Source organism: Festucalex cinctus, chromosome 6 (assembly GCF_051991245.1).
Source record: "Festucalex cinctus isolate MCC-2025b chromosome 6, RoL_Fcin_1.0, whole genome shotgun sequence".
Classification (NCBI taxonomy): Eukaryota; Metazoa; Chordata; class Actinopteri; order Syngnathiformes; family Syngnathidae; genus Festucalex; species Festucalex cinctus.
The window spans coordinates 20,953,182-20,970,184 of record NC_135416.1 but is presented as its reverse complement, the minus strand read 5'-3'; the positions used below and the strand labels follow the sequence as shown (position 1 = coordinate 20,970,184).

Here is a 17,003-nt window from a genome sequence, read left to right as displayed (position 1 = left end):
GTACGCGGAACTGAAACGCAGTAGCGCGCGCGGTCTTCGGGACGCTTTTTGGGACGGACCGAGAGTACACATCCACAACTCACGCCTCGAGATTCAAAACAACAACAAGCATGGCCGAGCTGACCAACCCACCTCTTCGTGAGATCAGACCTGCTCCGAAAAGGCAAACAACTTCAGGCGGAAGTATCAGCTAGCTGGCTGCAGTGCGTCGGTTAGCGTTCTACAGGGCGCCGCGCAGTGATACGAACGAACGAACAGAAAAGTAGTGGCTGGCGGTAATGGCGTCTGACTTTATTCAGAAAAGAGTATTGTGGTGGAAATGTATCACGCTTTTGAAAACAAAAAGTTTTTAGAAGAAAAACGCTTTATTTCCGAGACCCCAGCCAGCTTGCTGGACTATTTTCTTTTTTATTTTCTTCTCGTCCAACGTCGAACCAGAACTGGTGTCACCGAACGCTGTCAGAAAGAAGTCAGTGCTGATCGCACACACGGGAGGTGAGGATCAAATTGAGATTCATGTTAAAAAAGCCGAACGATCCCATTAATGTTTACACGTTCATGTTTACACAAGTTAAAAAGCAGAAAAGCACTTGAGGGTTTTTTTTTTTTTTTTTTTTTACCTCTGAGAAACTTTAATGTTTACATGTTCATCTTTACACAACTTAAAAAGCAGGAAAGCACTTCTTTTTTTTTTTTTCAGGCATTTGTATTGAAGTAGTAGTTCACATTGTCTTTCATTTATACCTCAATGCACTTTTGAGTGGATAAAAATAATATATTTTTGCTCAATGCTATGTTTTATTCTGTTGAAGACTGAATATACTTAAAAGCTGTTGTTACAGAATGAAGACTTGAGTATTTTATTTACTGTTTTGAACTGTTAACTTGATACTGAAATAGTAGTTTATGTAGGCCTGAGAGGACTTTTGTACTATTTTTGTAACTAATGTACGAAACATTAAAAGCACAAAAATACATTGTTTTTCTTCTGCTGCCTGGGGGGGAAATCAATAATCGTTTTATAATCGAATCGTAGCCTCTGAATCGTAATCGCAATCGAATCGTGAGGTGCCCCAAGATTCCCACCTCTATTGACGATCTCATACAGCTGACAAAGCTCATAAAGCTGGTTTGCTGTGTACCCGACCAACTAATCACAGCACGCACAGTGGTCCTGAAAAGAAAGTCCACCTCCATAGTGTGGAATTGGTTTGGTTTTTCCCCAGAGGACAATGCGCACACAGAAGTAATTTGCAAAGATTGAGGAGTTCGTGCGTCAGATGGCGACACAACTAACCTGTTTAATAAGCCAAACCAAAGACCAGCCGCTAGCAGCACCAAGCTAACACAAGCCACGGTAACACAGTCATTTACCAAGGGCACTCGATATGAAAAAACAAGCAAGCGGTGGAAAGAAGTAACTGAGGCTGTTCATTACCATTTTATGTTTACATTTATGTTTACTATTAGATAAAAATTGCGCTATTTCTTTCCTTTTATTATTTTTTTGAACATATAAACAGATGAACAGCAGAGATAAAACAGAAAACAACAACAATCAAAAGAGAAGAAAATCCCAATAAAATATGTCCATATCTGGCACGACCACTATTTGCCTTTTGCCGTTCAACACCAAGTTTTCCTCCCAAAAATATCGAAGCCTTTAAATAGGGGGGGGGGTTGATGCCCCCGTCAAATTATCTTTGTCGACGTGGCTGGGTGCATCACTCACCCCGGGTTTACACCGGATGCGGTTGCGGTGCGGTTGCGGTGCGGTGCGTCTTGACTGCGTGCTCCGGACGGGTCAATTTTTTGGTCAATCCACACAGCTGCGGTCCGGCAGGTCCGTCGCCGCCCACTTCCCAACGTGTCTCGCGGGACCGCGAGCGCGCAATCATGTGGCATTTCACAACGACAAACATACAGAAAGTCTGTGCACAACAGATAAGCAGAAAGAGAGGTGGACTTCTTTTGATTTAACCTTTTCTTCTTCTTCTGCTATGAGATTCCATGCAGCATCCTTTTTTTGGTTGTCCTTATAAAAAGGATGTGCCGTGTCATATATTATTTTGTGGTTTTCCACCTCCAATATAAACCTCTCCTCGTCCATGTTCGCTGGTGTCTAAACCGTGAATGAGCACATGGCCCGGTGACGCCCACGTCACGTTTTGCTGAAAAGCTTGCGAAATAGGAGCTGGCGAGTGTTTTATTCTGAGAGGTAACCGGAAATTCATTGTGAAACTGCGTCGGTCTTCCTGTCCTGCTCGATGTGTTTTGTGCTAGCTTGCCATTTGCCGGAGGCCTACCGCTGCGGCGTCCGGCAAAAATAGAAAATAGGTCTATCCTTGCGGAAGGCCTGCGGCACGCCGCAGCTGAGACGCAGTCGACACGCAACGCACCCGCAAGCGATGTAAACTGCACCATTCGAATCAATGGAATCTAATTGTTTGCGTCGCCGGACCGCACCGCAACCGCATCCGGTGAAAACCCGGGGTCAGTGTGATGCGGCTTCTATACGCTGAGTTTGAGCACCCCAAACATGCTCAATGGAGGTCCTTGCCACATGTGCAATATCATCCTGCAACATGAGGTGATGGTCTTGAATTAATGGTGCAACAATTACAAACGGATAGCTATGTGGTTAGTTCAGTGCTTATATCAATGATGTATTATAAGTCGCCTTTCCAGAAGTGAGTGCAGGCCGTCGAAGAAAACTACACATTTAGATACCCCACAGAGGTTGTCTGCTAACTCCCCCGCTTTGGTCCCCCTAATGCATCATGACACTAAGGAGGTCGATGTATACACCAGTGGAGCGTGTGAAGTTGGTCTCAACTGCAGTGGCTGTGCTCCATCCCATGAGTCTGCAAAATTTTGTCCTGCTAATGTCTCATTAAGTCTGCTCTTTAATTAACGCCTCGATGTCGCCGTGGAGAGAGAAATGACAAGACGATCCCCCAGTGTGCAACCCACCAAGAATGCTTGTTGCAAACTAGTGTTAGGTGATGGAAAGTTTTCTTGGTCGTCTCATCAAGTCGGTGTCAGCAGCACTTTCTGCAAGGAGTTAATGCAAAAAAAAAAAAAAAGTCTCAATATTTCATCATCATGTTTGACTACAGTATTAAATCACACTTTGACAAGCTAAGATAAAAATAAATAATGACCGCTGATTGTTGTGTGGATTGTTAGGGGCCCGACTGATATGCACTTTTTGAGGCCGATGCTGATACCGATTTTTGGCAGAAAAAAAATACAGATTACTGATTAATCTGCCAATTAGTTATCTAAAAAAAAAATATATATATAATGCAAATACTGACAGCTAAGGCTGTTTGAAAGTGCAATATAAATCAAGATGACTGCTCCTGTACATTTTGGCCTCTTGGGGGCAGTGTGGTGCCATGTATCCATGGCGTACACACTTAAAGTGAGTACAGAAGAAGGTTGCGATTGAATTCTATTAAAATAACTTGTTTTTCACACATTGGGAAGTATTTGTGCCTTTATCTCATTTATGAGTATGTGTTCCCACAAGATTTGTGTGTGGATATTCGTTATTTGAAGGAAAAACACTCCCGAAGTCAATGCTAACTTCCTGTCTTCCTTTTAGCATTTGCTAACTTTCTGTTCGTGCTTGGCTAGCGATGTTTTAGAATCGAAGCATGTCTTGTATTTAAATGTACAGCGGATGTAATTCTTTACGTTGTGTGGTTAGTTTTACAGTTAACTCCAACTGTGGTGTCATTAAACAGCTTAAGGGACACTTGGGGACAACGGAATAGATAGAATAACATACGCTACACACTTGCTAGTTGCTAATGCTACGAAAGCAAAATGGTGCATTCAGGGCACTTTCACAGTGTTGGAAACTTCGGTTTTCTTCAATAATGTTTTAAGGGGGAAATAATTGGCCATTTGGCCCAATTGGCCGGTTGTTTTGGCTAATGTTTGAAGGCCAATAATCGGCCGATTATAATCGGCGGGCAATTAATTGGAAATATGTGGAAATATGAGCATGTCAACATGGTTAGAGTCAAGGTGTGAAAGCAGGCTCCTACTTGTATCAGTTGAAAACATTTTCCCCAAAGTAACCAGTTCACAGGAATGAAAAGGTTTTGATAGCTCCAGCTTTGAGAACTTCACACCATTTGCTCTTCATTCTCCAGTGAATATGGCATTTTAATACTGAACGCAGAAAATTCAATTTTGAATCTCTACTGCCACCTGAGGCCAAAAAATGAAACTCCACCCACCCTTCTTCACGTACACAATGCATACGTCACATCCCTAAGACATGGGAAAGTCGATCCAGAATCCAAGCCTGAATCCAATCTGAAAACTATTGGCCTGAGGCTTTCAGGAGTATACTTTGTGAACAGCTAAGGTGTTAATCTGCTAATTAGAAGATGTTCCAGTCATAAATGGTCAAATAAAAAGGCTATTGTACAGATATTTTCAGGCAAATTGTTACAAAGAGCCGCTTTAAGTTATGATTTTTTTAGTTTGTATTATTTCCCGGGCGGCACGGTAGTCGAGTGGTTAGCACGTCCGCTTCCCAGTTCTGAGGTCTCCGGTTCGAGTCCAGTGTCGGACCTTCCTGGGTGGAGTTTGCATGTTCTCCCCGTGCCCGCGTGGGTCTTCTCCGGGTACTCCGGTCTCCTCCCACATTCCAAAGACATGCATGGCAGGTTAATTGGGCGCTCCGAATTGTCCCTAGGTGTGCGTGTGAGTGTGGATGGTTGTTCGTCTCTGTGTGCCCTGCGATTGGTTGGCAACCAGTCCAGGGTGTCCCCCGCCTACTGCCCAGAGCCAGCTGAGATAGGTGCCAGCACCCCCCGCGACCCTTGTGAGGAATAAGCGGTCAAGAAAATGGATGGATGGATGGATGGATGTATTATTTCCCGTTAACTTCCTGTTTAGATAATATCCCATCCATCCATTTTCTTGACCGCTTATTCCTCACAAGGGTCGCGTGGGGTGCTGGCGCCTATCTCAGCTGGCTCTGGGCAGTAGGCGGGGGACACCCTGGACTGGTTGCCAGCCAATCGCAGATAATATCCCATTTGGGGGGGGAAAAAAAAAACTACTTTTACCCACTGTCTGTCAGATCCAGCAACTAAGCAACATAAGCTAATAACAATAATATTTGATACATGCTCAGGAGTGATGTCTCAGTTTAAACACATTTAGCTCCTTTTTGTTCTACAACAACCTTATTAATGGTGTAATATTTTTTTTCTATGGTGTCAAGTAGACAAGTACTCTTTTCCTTCAAATTTTCTGCTAATGTTTCACACTGGTATTTAGAGCTGTGAAGAATAGTTGATTAGTCATAACTACGTTGACGATATGTGGATAGTTTGTTTCTGTTTTTATTTATTTGGCACTTTGTTTTTCTCTTTAAACTGCCATGCGTCTTGCATCTCCCACTGGTTATATGTTTGAGACCAAAATGCGCAGTAGTGGTAAACAGACACATTTCAGGAAAATAACTTCCTACGATGCAAACCTACTTTTTATGGCAACACGACGGGGATTCTCAATCGTCTAAAAAGGAAGCACGTAACGTGGCTGATGCCTGATTTCATTTATGTCATCGGGGCACTCGTGTCTGGAAGCTAGCATTAGCGCATATAGCTTAGGTTACCGTGTGTGTTTGTTGTAAAGTCGTACTGTTTGGTACGCTAACATGTAGCATCTACTTTGTATTACGGAGGCATTAACTGGAACGACACGCGCGCTGCCTCATATTCTCCATCCACACTCAGAACCACAAACAGTGTAGCATTTATGAACTCATAAATAGGAACACTCAAAGTAACAGAACATGACACATTTGCCACAAGCCCTCAATGGCAACACATAACCAAGTTTGTTACAACTGTTGTAAATGTATGCTATGTTGTAGTCAGGGTTGAGGAATCCAGACTCCAGAAAGTAGAAACCCTGCCACAGGTTGGCTTTAGCCACACGTGCTTCTACTCAACTGGCAGGTAAACGGGGTTATAGTGCAAAAAAAAAAAAAAAAAATGGTGCATAAGCTGCAGAGATCTTAATTGTCTTCATTATTAATTTGTACATACCTGAAATAATTCAAGTTGCAACCTAAAATGGTTTTCATAAGAGCAACTGATTGCTGGTGCAATATGCTGCAATTTACATATGATCCGATTAAGCGGCTAATCGCGACTACTGTTGGTGATTAGACGACTAGCAAAATTATCGTATTAACACAATATTATTGCTATGCTTATTATAAGCATAATCCAGTTCAATATATTCCTTTGTGAGGAATAAACGGTTCGGAAAATGGATGGATGGATTTCCTCTTGTTCGATGATGACAGGTTAGCTGTTAGCTGTTAGCTTTATAATATTCTAACAATTTTAACATACAGTATCTTGCTGTGAGACTAACTTTTAAGGGGCTACTTTTAAATACATGCATAGTCAGGGATATCATGATGTCACATTGTCACTATTAACTGCTTTTTAGAATTGATTATTCTATTGATTATTCCATTTAATAATGGGATAAAATTTTATTTTGCATTCAAGTGAATTACAAAACCATTTTTCCCATAACTGTTTATTAAATAATTTCTGATTTTATTTGGTGGTGTTTAGCGATAATTCATAAATAAATAAATAAATAAATAGTTAAAAATAAATATCACAGGGATCGATGTTTTTGAAAGCTGGGATAGGCTCCTCACGAACCTTGTGAGAAATAAACGGTTAAGATAATGGATGGTTGAATGGATTTTTATTTACACATTTACAGTATTCTTCAGAGATCAACACTTTCTCTAGGTATAAGTCCTAAACTACAACTCCACTACTGTTGTTGTTGCAGACTTGCTGATTTTGAAAATGGATAAGATGACAGATTTCTAACATTCGTTCATTTTAGGCAGAGGGCTGGTGGGTAGGGTTGTCACGTTACTAAAATTTCAAACTCGATATCGATACCCAAAGTCGCACCCGCCGGATGCTGTCTGCCGTGCAGGGCTGGCGCTGTGGGAACGCTACCCTGTATCGGTAGTAACGATACCATGACCGTGATATGCTATCTGGATACAACGTGTTGGTATTGATACTTTTGACAACCCTACTGGGGGGTGATCTAAAGCTCAACATTTACAAATTTTATAGAATTTACCATTTCTGTTTTAGTTATTAGCAAAATTGTGCAAAATCCCTTGTCGGTGTTTATTTGTTACACTCACTCACACTTGTGTTATAAAAATAGCGGGTGTAGAAACCAGTGGTGATGACATAGTCCAAGCATGACTGACCCTTCCAGTTGGACCACTTAGTCAAAATAAAGCAGGTGGTTGCATTGCATTCCTCTGGTCTGATTAGCTTTTTGTCTATCCAAGAACAGGAGGTCTGTTCCAAGTATGTGCAACTTATTAGATGATTAACCAATTGACATAAATCTATATTGAAATCCCATTATTACAAAATTGTGACCTGTTTGTCTTGCAAACCAAGCAAAATCGCACCAGATTAGGAAGAGATGTATCATATTTTTTGGACTATAAATCGTTCAAGTAAAAAAAAATAATAAATGCATCATGATGAATAACATGACTTCTTCTTCATTGTTTTCTTTTCCTTTTTCTTCTTTTTCTTCTCCTTCTTACATCATCTTTCTTTTGGCAGTTTGCAAATACTTTTGGCGCGTTACCACCACCACCTTCTATCCACCAGCAGTAATGCAGCAAAAGTGTTTGCTAACAGCCAATAGAAATGGTGATTTTTGGTGCGGAGTTCTAATTTTCAATGTATTCAAGTCACAGCTGAGTGTAAGTAGCAGGACAAGCCAAACCAGGGAAAAAAAGTGTTTATAGCCCGAAAAATACTGCCTGTATTGCGTGGCAAGCATTTCTCTGTTAGCCACCACCAGCAGGTCTCCCCCCTCATCACTTGGAAGGGTTTTCCTGTGACGTTAGCCAGCATAGCTTTATTAGTTTTGTGGTCACAGCCAGACTAACATTTGTTGTCATCACTCTGGGGTGTTTCCTCCAGCTGAGGGTCATAAAGCCCATTGCTTTGTGACTGTACCTTCATGTGAGGCTCATTTAGTAGTCATTACACCCACAAATGGACTGCGTATTAGGGAAGCACGATATTTATCAGACCGATACAATATCGGCCGATATGGGAAAATATCACGTCATTTTTGATCGGCCCGATATGTATATTTTAGCCGATACAAAGGTCCGATATATCTATTAAAGTCTGTACACTGTTTGCAACGTGACTGAGGACCCTACAATATACCAAGTCGCGCTGCTTACGTTTTGTATAGACCATGTCGCGCTGATTACATCATCTATCACGCCTCTCGCTTTTTTAGACCGGCATCTAAAAAAAACAAACAAAAAAACAAAAAAAAAACGGCTTAACCGAAGCTTGGTCCGCCCCACACTACTGTCTAGACTAACACGTAGCAATCAACATGTCCTCACCAGTGTGGTGTTTTTTCTCCATGGCAGAAGATCAAAACATTTTCAGCAAGGATTCGAAGAGGGGGAAAGAAGGCTTTTGCTCACCTGAAAATCCATCATCATGGCAGATCCGTTTTGAACCAAACGAACTTGAAGGAAGCACAGAGGCAGCAGCTAATGTTGCTAGGCTAACGGTGCTAAGCTAACAAGCCAGCAGCAACAAATCTAAAGGCGGAATGACAATTACCATCCAGACGACTTTTGGCAAGCACAGAGGAGAGAAAGCGGAGGAGAGGAGAGAAAGAAGAGCAGAGCCGTTTTGAACGAACTTGAATGAGGCACAGCTGTAGCAGCTAATGTTGCTAGGCTAATGGCGCTAAGTTAAAGGGATCGTTCGGATTTTTTGACATGAATCTCTATTTCACCCTCACCTCCAGTGTGTGCGATCAGCACTGACTTACCCCTGACAGCGTTCTGTGACATGAGTTCTGGTCCGGTGTTGGACGAGAGGAAAATAGACCAGCAAGTGGGGTGGGGTTACGGAAATAAAGCGTTTTTTTTCTAAAAACAATTTGTGTTCAAAAGAGTGATACATTTGCATCATTAATCTCCTTTTCAGAAAAAAGTCAGACGCCATTACCGCCAGGCACTGCTTTTCTGTTCGTTCGTATCACTGCGCGGCGCCCCGTAGACAGCTGATAGTTGCGCCTTCTACCGTCGAAAAGACAAACAACTTGTAGATTAGTGCGCGTATCACTCTTTTGAACACAAATTGTTTTTAGAAGAAAAACGCTTTATTTCCGTGACACCAGCCAGCTTGCTGGACTATTTTCCTCTCGTCCAACACCGGACCAGAACTCGTGTCACAGAACACTGTCAGGGGTAAGTCAGTGCTGATCGCACACACTGGAGGTGAGGAGGAAATAGAGATTCATGTCAAAAAAGCCGAACTATCCCTTTAAGTTAACGTTTATGTGTGGTTATTTCTGTCATTTCTAGCTGTGGATAAACTGTGTAGAGATTTGCAAAGGTCCTAAGATCCCGGTGTCAAGCTTGAAAAATGTCCCTCTATCATCATGTATCGGTAAACTTCTGCGGGCCACTTGTTGACAATCACACTCTTATCCATGACTCGAGAGGCGGGACGTGCAGCAGCCTGGTTGTGTCCCCCGTAACTGATTGGGGAAGAGCAGTCTGCTCGTGTATGACCTTGTCTTTGCGCCGAACTGGAGCATATGAGCGCGATCTATGTACGTAGTGTGGATGTTGTGAAATTCAAATCAGTTATCGCAGCCACGAGCTGCCTTCTGTATCTATGCGTGACCTGCCAATCACACTCTGGGAACGTCAGTTGGCTTGCGATGTTACTGGCCCAGCGCAGGACCCTAGCTAGTCATTTTGGGCCCAAGGTAAACATCCAACGCCCACCAAACGCCCACCATTCTTATCATCTAAAAAGATTGTCAGATTGTTTGAAATCAAAATAATCCTCACAAAACAAATTACAACGATCTTAAGTCAAATGCTTTTCAATGAGAGGACAGCATCCTTTCACTGAGTGACCACCATTTTGACTTTTGACGTAAGCTTGGAATTGTGCATACATGTGATCAGCATGTGTACAACTTGGCTGGTTAGCTAGCTATCCTTCTGCTTGTCTTCAGCTGTCTGTCCAGTCTGCTTTTTGATCCAGTTTAATTGCTATGGGCAGATTTCTCAGTTGTTAGAGTCGAGATTTCTAGAGAATTTGATGAATTTTACTCTGTGTCCACATTTAGATAAATGGATCATGGGGGATGAAAAATAGCGCAATGAAGCACCCTTGCACGGTTTTGATGCAAAACGTAATTACTCATACTTAAATTTGAATGTCGATTTTCTCACGAGAGAAAAAGAAAAAAAAAAGTTTGATTGTCGATTTGTTTAACTGTTAGTCAACTGGCAAATACAGGTTGTGGGAGCTAATAGACATCCTGGAGTGACTGAATGGAAGTGATCTGACGCCACCATGAAAAGGGTCTATTGTCTTAACATTAAAGCCTTTGTTTAAACCAAAAAAAAAAAAAAAAATAGACATCACTGTAACTTTAATGGCGTGTAAACATCTTCATATTAAATATACAGCCTAAATCAAACAAATGAGTGGAAATTCGCGTTTGAACGCTATTGTCATGTTGACCCGTAATGTATTCACATTTCTGTGTTCAGAACACACCTTTCGTCAGGGCCATATAAAGTGGAGGAAAAGTCTGGCCACACGGAATTGCTGAAGGCATAACAAGAGCAAAAAGTTGTTTATATGGGGGAGGGGAGCCTGAAGCTGAGAAGAGGCAAAAAGGGAGAGAGGTGAGGATAAGTGTTGCCTATTACTCACATGTTTCTGTCTTCCTTTCACTCGCTGACTTCTACTGTGACTATACACACGTATTACTTTAAGCAAACACCGGGTCTTTACTTTGAATAGGCAACAGAGATACTCACAGCTAATGTTTTCCTTATCTGGGGCTACTCCAGCCAATCACACGCCGCATGTGAGAGCCACTGGAAAAGCAACAGGCCATTCATTTATCACGGCCAGGCTCCATTGTGCCTGCGTGCGTGAGCTTGCTCACATTACAATGCCCCTAAACTATGTGTGACCCTGTCTCATTTCCTACCATTTAAGTTTTGTTTTTTGGGAGCGCTGAAGCCGTCGTCCTCTCTGCACCTCCAGTGCCGCAGGGTGTGGGACAATGGCGACAAGGCACGGGCTGTTATCTAATATTTAGTTTGGTTTGGCGCGATCACGCTTTTCAGTACTCGACTCCAAGTCATTTGATTTGAGTATCTGCCAATACCGAGTCCCGATCCGATACCTTGGCAATACATTGAGAATGAAAAAAAAAAAAAGTTTAGAAACCCAGTTTAATTTAAAATGGTCTGAGTCCTTGGAATTTCAGCTTCTCAGCAGTATTTTATTAGATTAGGTAGTATATTGCTGTAGTCCTCCATGATAGCAGACTGATTATCTTTGTGTAGTTAGCTTTTTTATTTATTTATTTATTTATTTATTTATTTTTTAAATTTGAGCATGTGCTACAATAATTAGGAAAACAAGTATTATAGTCAAATATATAATACTTGTAAAAGAGACATGAAAAATAAAACCTGAAAAAAAAATCAATTTTATATATCTGAAAAGGAGTGTGAAGAGGTGAAACATCTTTGTGTGTGTGTGTTTTTTTCCCAAGACATTTGTATCAGCTTTTACTTTTGAAAACATCCGACAGTTCACTGAAGAGCACCACTACACAAATGCAGTCACGCAGAATTTTATTTGTTTATTTACACGTAGCCAAGGCCACCCATTTCATATTAGACTAGAGATCTGGAGATATAGATATAGATGTAAACTCAATGAAGCGTGGTTGAGTAAACACCTTTGATTTGTACACGCGTCTAGCACGTACAATAGTTGGCATGCTCGTTATCGGTGTTCAGCTGCAATTGTCTTAGCCGGACATCGCTTTTAAAGCCATTGGCAAACTAGATGCCACATTATTGAAGTATTGTCTGTGGTCCGTGTCTGCGCTGTGGTGGTGTCGCATGAGTAGCCTACTCAATATGCTTGCATTCTTACATCCTGCACACATTCCATATTTATACGTTTGAGAAATAATTTAACACACTTTCACAATTTTTTTTTTTTGTTAGCCAATAAGGCTATGAAAAGGGTGTTACATTTTTAAATGGTATTAAATAAGTCTTAAAAAGTCTTAAAGTTAACTTGAAGAAACCTATAGGAAGTTAGAAACCCTCTATTATTAATAGAGGACACTGACAGATAAATATTTTGAATGATTTTCTTGAAGGGCTTGGGCATGCACCGCATTTCTAGCATATTATGACCGCTCACCACTGATAGAATTGCATTTGCGAACAACTACCGTGGTGTTACCTGTGTTTCGAGAGTTGATCTCTGTGATCAAATGTGGTTGAATTTTTAAACGTGTGTACCGTATTTTCACGACTATAAGGCGCACCTAAAAGCCTTCAATTTTTTCAAAAGCTGACCATGCGCCTTATAATCCAGTGCGCCTTATATATGGATCAATATTGAGCCGCAACAGGTCTCGCTGTCAAGACGCTATCGGTGACCCTGCACAATCGGTGATGCGCATGCGCAGAAGATCCCTCCATCTTGGATCGCTAGCTAATACTAATACTTTACCTCAGAGAAAATAATAAAACAGCTGTTTATTCATTTTGGGAGTGAATGGAGTTGTCAGAAAGCTGGTTTGTAATCTATAGGTCGCTTGCACATCGTAATGCATCATGGGAGTTTTTCCTTCGGGCGCCATATTGGGTGTCCGCCGGTTCACAAGGTACACTCGCGAGTTACACGGTAGAGCTTATCAACCTGATGTAATTTTCGCAGTATTTTCACGATTTACCGGAAGATCAAAAACAACGATACAGGCAGAAGGTGTCTCTGTGTGGCGGGATTGATCCTAATTACGTCCTGACCAAGGGTGATTTTTTTTTTGACGGAGAAAGCTTGTTGGCCAAATGTGACATCTCTGGACATCTTTCCCTACCTCGTGTTGACAACATGCTCCATAACACGCCAACAAATCCCTGGAGGCTTACAATTATTTTGTAAGCGGGTGGATACAGAGTGTAAACTTTAACATCGCATCAGAAGAAACGGTTGCTGTTGCACGTAAGTAAACCACATGGTGTTGGTAATTCTGCACACAAAAATGTTGATTTGTTCTCAGGCTTCCTGTTATCATTGTGTTTACATGCACAGCTAGGTTTACCTGATGTGGTTTTTCTAACAATTTGATAACAGGCAAATATGGCAGAGCGTATAAGAATAAAAAGTAACTGCACAGCCTCCCCGTGGCTTAATTAAATTTAATGCTACCCTTTCACTAGTTACATGTTACTTAATCAACTTATTCTAAATGGTTAAGGTTAACCACTCTCAGAGGACGTATTTTTAGTTTCAGTTTCCAGTACAATAAAACGTGTTCATGGTAACTACTGAGCATACTGACAGCTTTTCTTATGATCTCACGGTTAAGGAGGCTGTCACAACACCCAATTTCTGTCTGGTGCCAGATGGCAACAATTCCCATCACTTGTCACGATAACACCAATAGTATTACCAGGTATGTATGGCTTTACTTTTTGTAGTTTCTTATTTAATTCTATGTTTCATATTTTCATTACAATGTTTGTAATATTTTCAGATTCAGGCACAGATGAGTTTAACTGGACGGACTTCTGCGACTTTGTGGTGTGGACAAAGTGTGATTGAGCGAGTCCACCCAGATCGCTCGTTTTGGCCAGTTGGAAAAGCCAGAGTTTTTTTTCCCCAAAATCCCCGCCTTACCTGAACTGCTCGGGAGAGCATTTACTAGATCAGCAGTGGACTTCCAGTGTTCCTGCTCAGCCGCTGTCACCTACCACTTGCTCATGTACTTCAAAGATGCGGAATAAAGTAGTTTTTTGTGCTGCAGCAGATTGTAAAATCAAATGATATCACTTGAAGTGTGCCAATCTAGACTACCAAAAGGACAGTGGTTTTGTGACAAGTGTGAAACAAGGATTATTGGGAAAACTGTAACACAGTACTGGTACTTGTCTTACATTAAACAAATTTAAAAGAGAGCAACTTTTTCCTCTGTACATAGCATAATGAAAGTCATTGCGTACCCCATCAACATTACATCATACCGTCATCTCAGGATGGTAGGCACCTGTGCTAAAATAAACTACATTAATTAACAGTTCAATTTTTAACCCTGAAATTACTACATCTAATCATTATTCACTTCATTTTTTGTGCTTTTAGAAATACTAGAGATTTATGCCATTACTTTAAGAGGGACCATATTGCACATTGAGTCAAATCCTGTCATTTGTATTATGTATAGCTTTGTAAACAAACCCAACAATAGAATTTGTATAAACGCTGCCTTTATTAGCGCCAAACAAACAGTCGCATGTTGTCCTCCTCCAATGCTTTGATGCTCGCCTTCGTTTCCATCATGTCATTGGCAATCAAGTCGGTGTGGCATGAGATCCCTAAAGAAAAAAATAAAGAAAAAATCACAAAAAAATACGGTACCAGTAATAGGTTTAATATAGTAAAGTAGTATAGTTTTTTTGTCAGTGTAAAAGAAATGTACATATTTTGTTGCATTTTTTAATGTATGAACATTGCTACAGGCAAATACTTATTTCTATAAACACTTCCAAATGTCTCTAAAATATAAGGTGCGTGTACACACACAAACAAACACATACATTCACTCATGCATACAATATATCATGTAATGAATTCTGAGTGGCATACCAGAGTCAATTATGTCAGCAGTACTTGAGGGTACAGGTTACTGGAGCCATCTGGCTGCATAACTGCAACAATCTCTGCCACTTCGAGTCGTCTTTTCTTTGCTTGTCTCTCCTGTGCACGTTCATATCTTGGCACCGACTGGGCTGAGACATAGAGGTTGTAACTTGGGACCCAACTTTAATGTTGGAGCCCAGTCGGGATGATTGGACAGAAAAACGGGCGCAGGGCGACCTGTTAAAATAAACAAATATATAAACAAATAAAATATGGAAAGACTGGTTATTTTACCGCAGTAGGGTGGCCGTGAATAAGTTCTTTAGCATGATGTGTAGGCTACCGGGGGCCTGTTTTGTGGCATCACCCCCGGGGGTCTGTTTTCTTGCATCACCCCCTTCTGTCTCTTTTTTTTCCAAGTTTACATTTTGCCACCAAAAAACATGTTATCGCCATTAAAAGCCCAAGACTAATCAATCCAATTTCAGCAGTAAACACTTTGCACTGGCACTACTTGGGTGAAAATGTTCGATGTTAGCTTTCGGCTAACGTCCGCTAGCCAGCTTGTACTACCGAACTTGCTTGCTCATGAATCCAAAACATAAGCAACTTGCCCATATATGGGCGGTCGAAACGTTATTAATCCTCATGCATTAAATAAAGGTAAACAAGCTTACCGCTCACAAAGTGATCGCTGCACACACGAGCCCAAAGTAACGACTTCCCTCCGGAGTCCGCACTCCTCTGTCTTCAGGCCCTGGTTCCTAATTATTTTCGGAATTCGGAAAAAAGACCGACCATTTTCCCCCTTGGCTTTGTTCGAACAGCCAACGATGCAGCAACAATGTACCATTTTAAACGCAGAAAACAAACGTGATAGATACGTGTTAGACCGAATCGCTACGTAAATGGAGGCCACCCAGCATGGCGACTACGAGAAATCCGAGGCGGAAGTGACGACATGTGCAAGCGACCTATTAATAAAGTTTGACTGACCTATCTGACTGTTTTGTTGACATTCCCTTTCGCGCAGCACCATCTAATGAATGCATAACGTAACCCCAGCCTCTACTGTAGCGCCTTATATATGGAAAAAGTTTTAAAATGTCATTCATTGAAGGTGCGCCTTATAATGCGGTGTGCCTTATAGTGCCGAAAATATGGTAATTGATTTGTATCAGCTCAGCATAATAAAGACTCTTCTTTACTCTTCATCCTCTTTGAATGCTGCTTGTTAAAAACTGTCTTGTCAAAGTCTCAAACGTGGCAATCGCCCCCAAACATATTTTGTGAAGATGTAAATACTGACTGCATGCTGCAATGCTTTGTCAGGATTCATTGGACTTGCGGCTGAGCATCAGCGTGTGACATGTGTTCATCAGATGGGTGAGTGACTTCTACCACATGGCAGTGCAAAATAAAAGCGAGCTGTGAAGATAGTGGCACTACGCTATGCTGTGACTGCGAGGACTTTGCCAGTAATGCTGCTCAAAAGCTCGTTGAGACTTCTCTAGTGTGGCATTCGTTTTCGTACTAAATTTTTAATGTTCAATTTTATGGGTTTATGTGTAGAGGCCATATTTTTGTCTGGTTTGGTACATCTGTCTGTCTGTCGGTGGATGGATGGATGGATCGATTGATCGTTGTCATGGGGCATAGTTTAACCCTTGACTCTGTACTTTAGTGCTGCTCTGATCGATCGACCACTGATCACATTGGACTGATTTATGTGGGGAAAAGTATGTGATCGGCATGTCGATCAATGCGTTTTTGTGATCAATGCATCACAAAAAAAAAAGATCATCCACACCTGGTGCTTTGCAGACTGCAGCCAACTGTAGACCAGCCTGTGTGCAGGCAGTTTAGTGAACACTGCACATTACAGACCAAACCAATAACTGAATCATTTTGTGTTTGTGCATTTTCTTCATTGTCAATTTTAAATAGTGCTTTCTCTTTTTTTTTTTTTTTTTTTTTTTTTTTTGTCAGTCTAATAAAGAGCAACCACCAACAACAATGGTGATGAGACAATGTTCTACCTGCACAGGATGCCGTGTCTACGTGCCATGTGTGTGTATAATACATCTCCCCCCAAAGTCACCCTTAAGTTTTTAAAAAAAAATTTTTTTGCTGGCATTCTTTATTATACTGGCCAACATTTTTTTTTTCCTGAGTGCCAAGTCCATTTTTTCTTATTTGAGTAATTCT

General features: G+C 41.2%; 1 protein-coding gene and 2 long non-coding RNA genes across 4 annotated transcripts in view; 2 read left to right on the top strand and 1 right to left on the bottom strand.

Annotated features, from left to right (window-relative positions):
* Positions 1 to 17,003, top strand: part of grk4 (G protein-coupled receptor kinase 4) — a 59,888-nt gene that overhangs the window by 3,038 nt on the left and 39,847 nt on the right. The gene's annotated exons all lie outside the window — the stretch shown is intronic.
* LOC144021400 (uncharacterized) lies at positions 12,762 to 13,827 on the top strand. The gene is made up of 3 exons (XR_013284127.1): positions 12,762 to 13,157; positions 13,525 to 13,611; positions 13,693 to 13,827. It is a non-coding gene; the product is annotated as an uncharacterized LOC144021400 (long non-coding RNA).
* LOC144021171 (uncharacterized) lies at positions 14,406 to 15,755 on the bottom strand. Its single transcript, XR_013284065.1, has 3 exons — positions 15,473 to 15,755; positions 14,802 to 15,032; positions 14,406 to 14,530 (listed from the first exon to the last, which is right to left on the bottom strand). It is a non-coding gene; the product is annotated as an uncharacterized LOC144021171 (long non-coding RNA).